General features: G+C 40.3%; 1 long non-coding RNA gene across 1 annotated transcript in view; it reads right to left on the reverse strand.

The window, feature by feature from the left end:
* LOC120545330 overlaps positions 1–12,253 on the reverse strand; it is a 17,999-nt gene extending 5,746 nt beyond the window's left edge. The window contains exon 1 of the long non-coding RNA XR_005636650.1: positions 11,933–12,253. This is a non-coding gene — a long non-coding RNA (uncharacterized LOC120545330). The remainder of the gene's footprint in view (positions 1–11,932) is intronic.
* Between the last annotated feature and the right edge of the window lie 3,782 nt (positions 12,254–16,035).

Raw genomic sequence — 16,035 nt, forward strand, 5'->3', positions numbered from 1 at the left:
TAGCTCGTTGGAGATAACTGACATCTCGTGGAGATGAGAAACTCGTTGGAATGACGATTCGTGGATCGCATAGCCGTTGGAGATGACTGAACATAGATGAGACATGGGATGAACTGAACATCTGTTGGAGATGACATAGGCAGTTGGAGATGACTGAACATAGGCTCCTTGGAGATGATAACATAGACTCGTTGGAGATGAACTGAACCTAGACTCGTTGGAGATGAACTGAACATAGGCTCGTTGGAGATGAACTGAACATAGACTCGTTGGAGATGAACTGAACATAGACTCGTTGGAGATGAACTGAACATAGACTCGTTGGAGATGAACTGAACATAGACTCGTTGGAGATGAACTGAACATAGACTCGTTGGAGATGAACTGAACATAGACTCGTTGGAGATGAACTGAACATAGACTCGTTGGAGATGAACTGAACATAGGCTCGTTGGAGATGAACTGAACCTAGACTCGTTGGAGATGAACTGAACCCTAGACTCGTTGGAGATGAACTGAACCTAGACTCGTTGGAGATGAACTGAACATAGACTTCGTAGGAGATGAACTGAACATAGGCTCGCGTTGGAGATGAACTGAACATAGGCGGTTGGAGATGAACTGAACATAGACTTGTTGGAGATGAACTGAACATAGGCTCGTAGGAGATGAACTGAACATAGGCTCGTTGGAGATGAACTGCATAGTAGGTTTATTGGGAGACGACATTAGACAGACTGACATAGACTGTAGGAATACGCATATCGTTGGAATATGACATGTAGAATGAAAAGGGGATAACCGTACCTAGGAGATAGACTAATCGTGGAATATGAACAGCTCGTTGGAGATGAACTGAACCTAGCTCGTTGGAGATGAACTGAACATAACTCGTTGGAGATGAACTGAACATAGCACTTAGATGATGACAGCTCGTTGGAGATGAACTATCATAGTAGGAGATGAACTGAACATAGGCTCGTTGGAATGAATGAAAGTAGAATATAACAAGTGGAATCTCGTTGAGATGAACTAACATATTGAATGATGACTTCGTTGAACACATGTGGAACTGCATGGAATGACTCATCTGTTGAAACTGTAGGGTTGAACTGAACATACTCGGGAGATACTGAACATAGACTGTAGGAAGACGAACATATCGTGATGAACTAATATGTTGGAATGACTACATAGTCAGTAGATCTCGTTGGAGATACACTGCCGTTGGAATGACTGAACATCCGTTGGAGATAAACTGAACATAGTTTGGAATCTAGTTGTAATGAAAGTTGGGATGAAATAGTGTTGGAGATACTGAACTTCGTGAATAATGATGCCGGTGGGAGATGACTAACATAGCTCGTTGGAGATAACTGAACATAGACTGTAGGAATGACTGAACCTAGCACCGTAGGAGATAACTGAACATAGTCGTTAGATGAATGAAATACTCGTAGGAATGAACTGAACATCTCGTTGGAATGATGCATATGTAGGAGATCGAACATTATGACTGAACATAACTCGTAGGAATATACATAGCTCGTGGATCTGAACATAGTGGTGAATAATGTTGAGAATTTGAGATCATGTTGTTGATGTTGAGATCATCGTTGGAATACATTCGTTGGAGATGAACTGAACATACTCGTTGGAATAACTGAACTAGCTCGTTGGAGATGAACTGAACATAGACGTTGGAGATGAGAACATAGCTCGTTGGGAATGAACTGAACATAGGCTCGGTGGAGATGAACTGATCATAGACGTGAGAGAACTGACATAGCTCGTTGAGATGAACTGAACCTAGATTCGTTGGAGATGAACTGAACATAGACTCGTTGGATTATCATAGTTGAGTCGCTGTTGGAGATGACTGAACATAGGATAAAATATACGTTAGATCGCATATACATCGTGTAACATTGTGGAATGAATAGCTCTAGAGATGAACTGAACATACTCGTTGGAGATGAATGAACATAACGCAGGAGATGAATGAACATAGTCGTGGAATGAACTGAACAGCCGTGGAATAACAGTTGGAGACACGTAGGAATGATTCAAAGGAATGAACAAAGGTCGTAGGAGATAACCATATCGTTGGAGATAAAAAGTAGGAGATACTGCATATCGTTGAATGAAACATAGGAGATAGAACATAGCTTTGGAGATGAACTGAACATAATGTAGGAGATAACTGACATAGGCTCGTAGGAGATAACTGAACATAGGCTCTGGAGATGAAATGTTGGATATGACATATGTTGAGATAAGATAGTTGGAGATGAGAACATAGACTAGGAGATGAACTGACATAGGCTTTGAGTGATTGTGATGATACATATGTTGAGAGACATTGTTGTGAAGTGGAGATAATATGTAGGAGATGATGACATACTGTTGGAGATGAGTCATATTTGAATGATGAACATAGACTCCGTTGGAGATGAACTGAACATAACTCGTTGGAGATGAACTGAACCTAGACTCGTTGGAGATGAACTGAACCTAGACTCGTAGGAGATGAACTGAACATAGACTCGTTGGAGATGAACTGAACCTAGACTCGTTGGAGATGAACTGAACATAGACTCGTTGGAGATGAACTGAACATAGACTCGTTGGAGATGAACTGAACATAGACTCGTTGGAGATGAACTGAACATAGACTCGTTGGAGATGAACTGAACATAGACTCGTTGAGAGTGAACTGAACTAGACTCGTTGGAGATAAACTGAACATAGACTCGTAGGAGTGAAACTGAACATAGGCTCGTTGGAGATGAACTGAACATAGGCTCGTTGGAGATGAACTGAACATAGACTCGTTGGAGATGAACTGAACATAGACTCGTAGGAGATAACTGAACATAGGCTCGTTGGAGACGAACTGAACATAGACCTCGTTGAGACGAACTGAACATAGCTCGTTGAGATACTGAACATGCTCGTAGGAGATGAACTGAACATAGACTGTTGGAATGACTGAACATAATCGTAGGAGATGAACTGAACATAGGCTCGTTGGAGATGAACTGAACATAGGCTCGTTGGAGATGAACTGAACATAGGCTCGTTGGAGATGAACTGAACATAGGCTCGTTGGAGATGAACTGAACATAGGCTCGTTGGAGATGAACTGAACATAGACTCGTAGGAGATGAACTGAACATAGACTCGTTGGAGATGAACTGAACATAGGCTCGTTGGAGATGAACTGAACAAAGGCTCGTTGGAGATGAACTGAACATAATCGTTGGGAATGAACTGAACTAGGCTCGTTGGAGATAACTGATCATAGACCTCAGGAGATGAACTGAACATAGGCTCGTTGGAGATGAACTGAACATAGCTCGTTGGGAATGAACTGAACATAGACTCGGGAGATGAACTAACATAGACTCGTAGGAGATGAACTGAACATAGGCTCGTTGGAGATAAGCTGAACATAGGCTCGTTGGAGATGAACTGAACATAGCACTTGGAGATGAACTGAACCTAGTCTTGGAGATGAACTGAACCTAGACTCGGGAGATGAACTGAACATAGACTCGTGGAGATAATGAACGTTGGAGATGACTGAACATAGTGTTGGAGACTGAACATCTCGTTGGAGATGAACTGAACATACTCGTTGGAGATGAACTGAACATAGATCAGTAGGAGATGAACTGAACCTAGCTCGGAATAATTAGTATGAATTGGGAATGAAAACATCGTAGGAGATGAACTACATGTAGGGATGGATATAACATGTTGATGAACTAACTAGCTCGTAGGAGATGAACTGAACATAGGCTCTTTGGAGATGAACTGAACATAGACTCGTAGGAGATGAACTGAACATAGACTCGTTGGAGATGAACTGAACATAGACTCGTTGGAGATGAACTGAACCTAGACTCGTTGGAGATGAACTGAACATAGACTCGTTGGAGATGAACTGAACATAGACTCGTTGGAGATGAACTGAACCTAGACTCGTTGGAGATGAACTGAACATAGACTCGTTGGAGATGAACTGAACATAGGCTCGTTGGAGATGAACTGAACATAGGCTCGTTGGAGATGAACTGATCATAGACTCGTAGGAGACGAACTGAACATAGGCTCGTTGGAGATGAACTGAACCTAGACTCGTTGGAGATGAACTGAACATAGACTCGTTGGAGATGAACTGAACATAGACTCGTTGGAGATGAACTGAACATAGGCTCGTTGGAGATGAACTGATCATAGACTCGTAGGAGATGAACTGAACATAGGCTCGTTGGAGATGAACTGAACATAGACTCGTTGGAGATGAACTGAACCTAGACTCGTTGGAGATGAACTGAACATAGACTCGTTGGAGATGAACTGAACATAGACTCGTAGGAGATGAACTGAACATAGGCTCGTTGGAGATGAACTGAACATAGACTCGTAGGAGATGAACTGAACATAGACTCGTTGGAGATGAACTGAACATAGGCTCGTTGGAGATGAACTGATCATAGACTCGTTGGAGATGAACTGATCATAGACTCGTAGGAGATGAACTGAACATAGGCTCGTTGGAGATGAACTGAACATAGACTCGTAGGAGATGAACTGAACATAGACTCGTTGGAGATGAACTGAACATAGACTCGTTGGAGATGAACTGAACATAGACTCGTTGGAGATGAACTGAACATAGACTCGTTGGAGATGAACTGAACATAGACTCGTTGGAGATGAACTGAACATAGACTCGTTGGAGATGAACTGAACATAGACTCGTTGGAGATGAACTGAACATAGGCTCGTTGGAGATGAACTGATCATAGACTCGTTGGAGATGAACTGAACATAGACTCGTAGGAGATGAACTGATCATAGGCTCGTAGGAGATGAACTGAACATAGACTCGTAGGAGATGAACTGATCATAGGCTCGTTGGAGATGAACTGATCATAGGCTCGTAGGAGATGAACTGAACATAGACTCGTAGGAGATGAACTGAACATAGGCTCGTTGGAGATGAACTGAACATAGACTCGTTGGAGATGAACTGCTTCTCGCCTGTAAAGTAGACGAGAGCAGGCGACAGCAGCGGGGGACGGTCAGACGGTCAGGTTTCTAGCCGTTTCAGCAGCATTCAGCAGGACTAAATAAGCCAAATTGTTGCTGCTGTTGTTCTGAAAGATATTAAACATTCTGAACTTAGCAGAACCTTTTCTTGTTTGTGTTTTTCTTCATATTTGCAAAGTTAAATTATTTAGCATTTAAATATCCATTATTACAATCTTCAGTCTCAATTTAAAAAAGCGATTAATCGCGATTAATTACAGCAAATTGTGCAGTTAATTAGTTAATTTTTTTTAATCGATTGACAGCCCTAATCAATTCATATTAACATATTTTTTGCATTTGTTAAATGTCAGAATCGGGCGAGGGAAAATTTGTATGTATTTTTTTTATCACTTTCATCAAAGTCAGAAGTATACATACACTTTCTTAGTATTTGGTAGAATTGCCCCTGAAACTGTTTCTCTTGGGCCAAACATTTTGGGTATCCTTCCACAAGCTTTCTACAATAGTTTGCTGGAAGTTTGGCCCACTCCTCTTGACAGAACTGGTGTACCTGGGTCAGGTTTGTAGGCCTTCTTGATCACACTCGCCTTTTCAGTGCTGCCCACAAATGTTCTATGGGATTGAGATCAGGGCTTTGTGATGGCCACTCCAATACCTTGACTTTGTTGTCCTTAAGCCACTTTGTATCTAATTTGGAGGTATGCTTGGGGTCATTGTCCATTTGGAAGACCTATTTGCGCCCAAGCTTTAACTTCCTGGCTGATGTCTTCAGATGTTGCTTCAATATATCCACAACATTTTCTTTTCTCATGATGCAATCTATTTTGTGAAGTGCACCAGTCCCTTCTGCAGCAAAGCAGCCCCACACCATTATACTACCACCCCCATACTTCACAGTTGGGATGGTGTTCTGAGGATTCAAAGCTTCGCCCTTTTTCCTCCAAATACACCGTTTATCATTATGGCCCAACAGTTCAATTTTTGTTTCGTCAGACCACAGGACTTGTCTCCAGAAATTAAGATTTTTGTCCCCATGTGCAGTTGCAAACTGTAATCTGGCATTTTTTATGGTGGTTTTGAAGTAATGGTTTCTTCTCAAAGAGTAACCTCTTAGCTCATGGTGGTACAGGACTTGTTTACTGTGGATAATGACAATGTCTTACCAGTTTCAGCTAGCATCTTCACAAGGTCTTTTGCTGTTGTCCTGGGATTGATTCGCACATTTCGCACCAAAAAACGTTCCTCTCTGGGACTCAGAATCCGTCTCCTTCCTGAGCGGTATGATGGTTGTACATTCCCATGTTTTTTATACTTGCGTATTATTGTCTGAACAGATGAACGTGGGACCTTCAGGCATCTGGAAATTGTACCTTAGGATGAGCCACACTTGTGGAGGTCCACAATTCTTTTCCTGATGTCTTGGTTGATTTCTCTTGATTTTCCCATGATGTCAAAGAAAGAGGCTCTGTGTTTGAGGTGTTCCTTTATATGCATCCACAGTTCTGTCAAGAGGAGTGGGCCAAAATTCCAGCAAACTATTGTAGAAAGCTTGTGGAAGGATACCCAAAACGTTTGGCCCAAGGGAAACAGCTTCAGGGGAAATTCTACCAAATACTAAGGAAGTGTATGTATACTTCTGACTTTGATGAAAGTGATAAAAGAAATACATAAAAATTCTCTCTCGCTCAATTCTGACATTTAACAAATGCAAAAAATATGTTAATATGTATTGATCTAAAACAAAAATAGTTTAATCTGATTTAATGTATGACAGTAAAGAAATATATGTTTTTGTGGGTTTTTTGAAGTGTATGTAAATATATGGTTTCAACTGTATAATCCTTCCATAACTAATCTAGTGTGTGTGATATGTGGAGAGTTTCCAGCCTCTTCTTTAGAAACCTGAACATCTAAGATCAGCTACCATTGATCATCTTCTTCTTTAAATTATTACAATATCATCATCATCATCAATCACTCAATCAATCTAACCTTCATCCTGGACTGCATCTGCTCAAATATTGCACTCAACCCATTCAGCCTTTTTTATTATGCAACAGTTACTTTGTATGTGTGTATATATATATATATATATACACAGTACAGGCCAAACGTTTGGACACACCTTCTCATTCAATGCGTTTCCTTTTTATTTTCATGACTATTTACATTGTAGATTCTCACTGAAGGCATCAAAACTATGAATGAACACATATGGAATTATGTACTTAACAAAAAAGTGTGAAATAACTGAAAACATGTCTTATATTTTAGATTCTTCAAAGTAGCCACCCTTTGCTTTTTTTGATAACTCTGCAAACCCTTGGTGTTCTCTCAATGAGCTTCATGAGGTAGTCACCTAACTTTTGGCCTGTACTGTATATATGTGTGTTTGTGTGCGTGTGCGTGTGTGTCTTCATGTGTGTGTATCTGTGTGTATGTGTGTGTGTCTGTATTTGTGTGTTTTTGTTCTATTTATTTATTTATTATTTTAATGTGAGAAATTACAAGGAACCACAAGTGATACAAGACATAAACAGACAGTCACATACAAAAAAGAGGGTAAAGTAAAATAAAACTAGCAGTTGCAGTTCAAAATTAAATATTTCATGTGCTCATTCAGTCACTTTTCAAATCCCTCCCCCTATACATATTACTCTAGACCATTCTTCTTTATATTGAATAATTCTAATGGGGACCATTCCCTTACAAACACATCAAGCATATTTCTTAGTACATGTGATAATTTCTCCAATGGCAAGATGGACATACATTATTCATACCACATTATGATATTAGGAGGATCTTTGTCTAACCATTTATGTAGTATTGAGAGGTGCACAGCATACAAGGGGACTATGAATTTAAGTGTACCTACGATCCCAATTGGCATCCAGTCCCAGTACAAAATGGTATGGATTTAGTGGAATATCAAACCTAAAAATGTTCTTATCTGAATGTGTGTGTGTGTGTGTTCTTACCTGTGTGTCTGTTAGCTGAGCGTGCTCAGTCTGTCTCTTAGCTTTCAGTCCTCTGAGCTGTTTCTCTGAAATCACATGACCAGATAAAACTGTCAAACAGCATCCACTGTATAGAACAATACTCTAATGGAATTAGTGGGCTAAAGTCAGTCACACCTTGATTTTCTTCCAAATAAAGCATGTTTCATTCAGAAAATTAAAAATACAGGCCTATAGGTCCTGCACATTTTAGTTTTTCTGAATTGTGTGAAATGGCTAATAAATAATAATAATAATAATAATAATAATACAAAACGATTATGTTGTCACCCAGGGCCGGTTCTAGCCCTTTGGTTGCCCTAGGCGAGATTGAGTTTTGCGCCCACTAGTCTTGCATTGCCAGATCTCCACAGCGCTGTGTAGCAACGTATGTTCATTTGAGTTTCTAGCTTCCATGTAAGTTAGACGGCACCAACATTTGGTCTAATCATAACTGGTCTGGCAACCCAGAGGACAGTGTTTTGTTTCCAGATTTGTGTGCATGGTGACTTATGGGGGGGTCTGGGGGACCACCCCCTGAAAATTTTGAGCATTAAATACTTAATTTCCTGCATTCTGGTGAATTTTTATGCACTTATTTTTGTTTACCTTTTTCTGAAACAATATATACTGGAAATATGTTTATCTAAAAGGAAACATAGATTACAATCCAAATATAAAAACATAATGGAATACATTGCAGTAAGGCTCTCAGGCATTCTGTATTGCTTTTAACTATTTATTCTCCTGTAGATCGACTTTTCTAAATATATCTGAGTCACAACACATGTAGCCTAGGCATTATTTACTCTTCCCACTTTTGCTTCTTTTGTTGAGGAAGTAACCTCCTTAAATGTGCATATTAAAATTATTCACCTGAATGATACATTAATTCATTTTAATGAATTAATAAACCCCTGGACTGTAATATTTCAGATGTGTTTGAGCAAGATTTCTGCTCATGTTCAAAACTTTGTGCACATTCAAAATACAATATATCTCATCTGTGTTCTCTGAGGTTTGGAGGAGTCGTGATATTTTGAGAAAAATAAAAGGATAATACAATAAGCTATTACAAGAATAAAGTCACTATATTTCAGAAAATAATCCACCTGCACCATAGTGTGCTGTGCAGTACGTGATATCTCTGCTGAGACGGTAGATCTCAGACCTCCTGACAGACTCAGAGCCCTGTTTGGGACGCTGGTCTCTGAATGAGACAGTTTAGGGAAGTGGCTGTAGGCTACGCTGCTCTACATCGGAGGTGGAAACACAAAACTACAGCAGATCGCGTCCATAGTCCTGGATCCTCTGGCAAAAACTGGTCTGCACTGCTCTGCCTACTTTCCAGTTCCTCAGCTCTCATTTCCACACTGTGCTCAGAGCTCCCTGCTGTCTTCACTCCCATCATCCTCAATCACATCTTCTCCATCATCTTTCTCTATGAAGGATATATTTGATATTAACCTCTTATCCTAATTGTAACCTAATATAATAAAACACACTAACATGTTAGTGTTACTAAACACCTTTCAGTCAAAATGGCTAAACATGGTTTGCTTTAATTTTGATATAAGCTTCCCTTGTCTCAAATCCAAAGAGGATGATGAGGGGTCTGTTGTTACTCCACTCCCTGGTGGGACAGTTTCTGCTTCTACTGAATCTGACATAACTATAATGTTGACATGATATGTATCTACCGATGAGCTACCAAGCTACCTGTGACACTGATTAGCCTATTACTGCTAATTATAGACATTATAGCCTATTCATTTAAAATTAAACATGTTTTAAATGAGGCTATTACAATGGTGTGTTGTATGCAAACAGCATTGCTAGTGTTTATGTATTTAGTCTTTACCTCAGATTACATGTAGAACCAAATGATCAAGTGTATGTTCTGCTCTTTATATGGGTTGTCTCAGTCTGTTTTTAGCACTAACAGTCACGGAGATATTCAAGCAGTTTAGCACCATGGATTTGGTTTTCTAGTTTGTGCTCACCTTTCTTTGAAAAGAAGTCAGTTAGCAATTGTTTCCCCTCATTCTGTTTTCTCTCCTCCTCCTCCTCCTGTCTTTCCTTTCTTTTTGGTAGCCTGATTTGGCTTTCTTTGAGAAAGACATTTCTACAGCAGAAGTTTGCGCTCCACCAGACGCTCTCAACTGATCTAGCTAACGTAATGCGCGCAGGTGGACTAAACCATTTGGCACATTAGCAAGGTAAAATAAAATATATTCCAGACTTTTCAAGGGCCCTCTCTCCCCTTGGGCCCTGGTAATCAGTATTGGTTTTACCCCCCGATGCCCCTGGTGTCTGTGCCGCTGCTCGTCTCTATTTCTCCAGAGAGTGGACACTAAGCGACGCACAGCTCTGCTTCAGAGCTCCGTGTGTTTGAGTCTGACCTGAGACTGGAAACGTCGCGTAATGAAAGGTTGAAAAGTAAACGTGTGGCTGAGGGGGCGCCCTAGGATGATCATGTTTAATAAACACGTTTTATTTTGCTTGTTGTTCTAATTCTATTATTAATGAGAAGTAGAGCTAAGGGCGACACGGCGCCCCCAACACTTTTGACGCCCTAGGCAATCGCCTAGTTCACCTATAGCAATCGCCGGCCCCAATCGGTTTAGTCTTAACTTCTGGTTGTGAGTGACGGGGGGTTGATTGTCGAGTGCCAAATAAACCCAGAGATAGACAGGAAAAGGTCAAAGCCATCAGTTGACCAGTTTAGAAAATAAAGAAAAGAAGAAGAGGAGAAAGGAGCAGGTAAAAGATGAAGGTATGTAACTATGTTCTCTCTGTATAATTATTACGGTATCCATGTCATGAATGAAGGGCTAATGTAGAACTCTTACCTTTGTTAGCCTTTTTACTATGATGTTTTATATGCTTATACAAAATAATTTGGTTTTAACTCAACAAACACAAGATCTAATTCCACCATAATAATGTGCTTTGCAACAAAACTGTTACAAGTTCAGTTATTATTAATTTCCATCATTTGGGTTAACGTTAGACCCTGTCATTAACCAACGGAATTTAGAAATCTGTACTTTCTGACTTCAGGTGGGTTTTTGCATATTACTGTATGTGTGTGTCTGTGTTGTCTGTGTGTCTTTGTGTGTCTGTGTGTGTCTGTGTGTAAATGTGGGTGTGTGTGTGAGTGTGTGTGTGTGTGTGTGTATAGATGGCTGCCATGCCTACAATGGAATGTACATAGCACATAATGACAGAAATGTAGACCTCATAGTGAAAGACATTTCAAACCATGTTTCACCCTCATTGTGCTACTTCTACCGTTAATAACTGAGTATTGTGCTACTTATACTCTTAAGAACTGAGTATTGTGCTACTTATACCATTAAGAACTAAGTTTTGTGCTACACATACTCGAAGGAACTGAGTATTGTGCTACTTATACCCTTAAGAACTGAGTATTATGCTACTTATACCCTTAAGAACTGAGTATTATGCTACTTATACCCTTAAGAACTGAGTATTGTGCTACTTATACCCTTAAGAACTGAGTATTATGCTACTTATACCCTTAAGAACTGAGTATTATGCTACTTATACCCTTAAGAACTGAGTATTATGCTACTTATACCCTTAAGAACTGAGTATTGTGCTTATTAAGTGACATTGTGAAGACGTGCTGCATTCCACCAGTTTGTGTGTGTATTGTACTGATTCTGTAATATTTGTCTCCTTGTACTATTTTTACCAACACAAGATCTAATTTCACTATAATATTGTGCTATGCAACAAAACGGTTACAAGTTGAGTTATTGTGTATGTGTGTGTGTGTGTGTGTGTGTGTGTTTGTGTGTGTGTGTGTGTGAGTCTGTGTGTGTGTGTGTGTGTGTTCTTACCTGTGTGTCTGTCAGCTGTGTGAGGTGATGCAGGTGAAGCAGCTACTGAGCGTGCTCAGTCTGTCTCAGCTTTAAGTCCTCTGAGTCATTTCTCTGAAATCACATTTCAACGAGCCAAATCTGATTGGCAGAAAGGTTTAGAGGAGACGTGGGACGTCCCACAGCTGCTCTGCCTGTATCTCCACCATGAAAACTCTGACTGGCTCTGTGTCATCAAACCAGTCCTACTGCCTAAATTTGTGAGGAACCATTCAGCAGCACAGGAAAGATGATTGATGGGCGCCCGGTTAGCTCAGTTGGTAGAGCAGGTTCCCATATATAGAGGTTTAGTCCTCAACGCTGCGGGCCCAGGTTCAACCCGGGTTCAATTCAAATGCTATGAAATTGAATAAAACTTGTGAAGAGCGTTGTAGGGAACCATCCATGTTATTTCTTTTGAAAATTTTTTGAAAGAAACCCAAATTTCTGATATAGAAACTTTTTGAAAATGGGTCAAATTAGACTCTAGGACAACAGCAGAGTTAAAGCCAATATATCTGCAGATGATTTGTTATTAACATGATCACAACAGTCAATTACACAAGTGATGAAATTAGTTGAGGAGTTTGGAACGTTTTCAGGGTATGAAGTGATTTTTAATGAGAGTGAAGCCATTCCACTAAACCACATGACCTATCCATCACATCTTGGTTCTGTTCCCATTCAGTGGAAACCACAAGGTATGTGTTTCTAATATAAAGTCACAACAGGAAGCTTGGAAGCACAGCAAACGGTATTCTGGACAGCCATTATATATTTATTAATGTATAATATTAATAAAATTTAACAAATAATATTAATACACTATATTAGAGCTTACACATTGACTCGAGCAGCAATTTTCTCCCACACCAATTCTCGCTACTTTACTGCAGCAGGCGTGTTGCATATTCAAACTCTCTGTTTGAGTACATGAGTATTTCCGACCAGTTTGTTTGTGGTTGTTACCATGGTGAATCGTAGTATCATGGCTCCATTCATGCTGTCTTTTTATTGTGGTGGCGCACGTGCTAAACTCTACTCTGAGTCGATTGAACCAACTCATATTAGCTGTTCTGGAACAGAAAACTCAGTGTAGGGGAGTGATAGCCTAGAGGTTAGAGTAGTGAGCTTGTGACTGGGAGATTGTCGGTTCAAACCCCAGATCAACAGGATAAAGATCTGGGAGGGGGAAAGTGAACTTGTTCCTCCCTCATTAATACCACTGAGGTGAAAAAAGTGTCCATCTCGGGGGAAATCAGCTCAGAGATCAGGTTTAGACTCAGAGTTTGTTAAACCTCCTTCCTGGAACGGACCCCAGGGGCCTCATTTATAAAACCTGTTACGCAAGAAAAAGTTGCGTGAAGCAGGGTGAAATTTGTCGTCGCAACATTCCTCGCAATAGTCGGGATTTATAAAGAATTTCCATGCGTAAAAATGTTCCCAGTTTTCCGCAACCTTTTGACCACACGTGTGATCGTGCGTAATGCTCCCAAGGTTTTGTAGACTGTGTTTTAGTGAACTCCGATGGTATGCCCGTTTTCCGAACCTAACCCAGTTTTTGTTTTCCTGAACCCAACAATCCCGTTCTTTCTAAACCGACCCAGAGCCGGTCGCGGGGCCCGGCGAGGGGCTGCCAGCAACGGGGAGAGGCAGGGGATCCTCCCACACAGAGCAGCGGAGGAAATGCGCTTTTCCTCCGCTGCTCTCCCCTGCCTCTCCCCGGGAAATGCGGTGTGTGTGTGTGTGTGTGTGTGTGTGTGTGTGTCTGTGTGTCTGTGCGTCTTTATGTGGTCGTGTCTGATTGTAGATGTCTGTGTGTTAATGTTGTCTTTCTGCACCTGCTATTCCCACACAGTTACCATACAAGTTACCAAATTGTCACATTTCAAGCACTTTCACCTGTTTTGCACCAATAATGATCCAAAATCTTGTTTCTATTTTTTACGTTTTTAATAATTGAATTTCCTTTCTCACAAAAAACGAAAATGATCATATGATCATAAATGTGATCTCACAGGGGTAAATGGCAAATATGAACCATACATGATGTATATCATTGGTAATTGAGCTAAATCTGTTAAGTATTAAGTCTGTGTAACAACAATATGAACACTAGGGTTACGGCTTCCAAACAGGATTTTGTTTCAACGTTCTACCTCTGTTAGGAGCACATCGATCTCACAATCACTGGATCGTGTTTTTTCCCCATTTTTCCATTTCGTGATTGGTGATCAAGGGCTCCTTTCAAGGCTGGAATATTCATTGATTGATTAACATGGACCTTATTAGGACAAATATGGGAAGACCTTGGGAGGAGCGTGAGGCTCGTGCACGACCCCATAAGGTAACGCACGTCCGTATTTATAACGAGAAGAGTGCGTACCGGTGTGCGCCGCAAGGTTTTATAAATCAGAATATTGTTTTTGCGTACGAAAATTCTGACTTTTTTGCGCACGAAATCTTTCAGAATAGAATCTACGCAAAGTTTTATAAATGAGGCCCCAGGTCTTAAATGTAGGACCAGTAAAGTTATTTAAGAAGGAGTTCAGACACTGAACCATTGGCCTGAAACCAAAAATATGGACAAAGGACCTTTTTACAAAGTCACTTGATGTCCACATCTTAGATAATTTCCTGTCAATGAAAAACAGAAAGGTCTTTTAAGTACACAATGTAAATAATATCAGTATGAAACAGTCTGACCGGTTGGTACAGATTACAGAAAACTTTTCCTTTTGTTCTGATTCTCTGAACTGTTTCCTGATTGAATATTTTAGTGTAATTAATAAAGCTGCAGAGGAATGAAGCAAAGGTTGGACGGCCACACCTTCATTAGAATATGTTGTCAGATTATGTTATCATAAGATGTAAAAGGTTAAAGTTAGTTTCACTTACACTACGAGTCTGTTCTCTGAGCTCATGCTAAACATTAGCCAGCAAAAAATATAAGCAGCTTATTTGGTGATCTTAGTAATGTGAGCATATAAAGAAAGAAATGGAGCATTTTGTTGGAAATTTCTTTATTAGGAGTAACCCCTTGAGATGTACCATCTCGTTTTCGAGGGGGTCCTTAACAATAATTGAATACAATACAATCATAATTAGACACAACACTTAACAAAACAAAAACAAAAAAAACAAACAAAGAACACAAACAAAAAATCAATCAATCATAATCAAGTTTGTGGCAAAAATGAAAATGAAACTGGATACTATTTATAATATTAAAAGTGTTATGGTGTTGTAGAGGATTAAAAACAGGTACAGTTGGTACTGTAATAAGAAAAGAGGGCATTTTTAAAGAAGTGGAGAGATAGAAAGGACCGAATATTTACAGGTAAATTATTCCAATCTGAGGGGGCTTTAACCCCTTAACGCTGACTGTCGCTAATTTGCATCAAACCCCTTCCATTCCGACTGAAGGCGAGATAGCGTGTGTATTCCCAAATGCTGGTTCGTTTACATTCGATACATACAACGAAATACAGCCACTATTTACACCGTTTTAGCTGTATTTTAACCGGACCTGTCTGGCCGCAGCTTTTCCGTTGTTTGCAAAACTTTCCTCCGCTCCGTTAGCTAACGTCTAGGTATTTGTTGTGCTAACGGCTAGTTAGCCTGCCTGCTAGCGGGAGTTAAAGCGAACCACTCAGGATTTTGCCTCCTTGGAAATCTATTCTATATTCTGGTAGCAGTAACGGGCTATCCACAGCTTGCTAATACAAGTAGGAGCACCTGCATTGTATTGTATTTCGACTTGTGAAGGTTTTTAGGTTTTAGGAGAAGGCCTCCATCGACGTTGCTACTAGCTAAACTAGCAAGCTACACGATGCCCCCCCTCAGCTGCTCACCTGGCTGTGACTCGTGCCTCCTGTTCAGCCAGAAGATAGTGGAACTTGAAGCCAGAATATCGACTCTCCACCAGATCAAGGCAAGTGAAGAGTTCCTCGACTCCATTATCATTGGAAGTTCCCCCCACACACACACTGACGGATGTCTTGATTCCACTGTGCCCTGCACTACTCTCACCCCACCACGCACTAATACAACCTCTGACCCTGTTATCTTTCCTCGGCTTCTGC

The sequence above is a fragment of the Perca fluviatilis genome, chromosome 17, assembly GCF_010015445.1.
Source record: "Perca fluviatilis chromosome 17, GENO_Pfluv_1.0, whole genome shotgun sequence".
Taxonomy (NCBI): domain Eukaryota; kingdom Metazoa; phylum Chordata; class Actinopteri; order Perciformes; family Percidae; genus Perca; species Perca fluviatilis.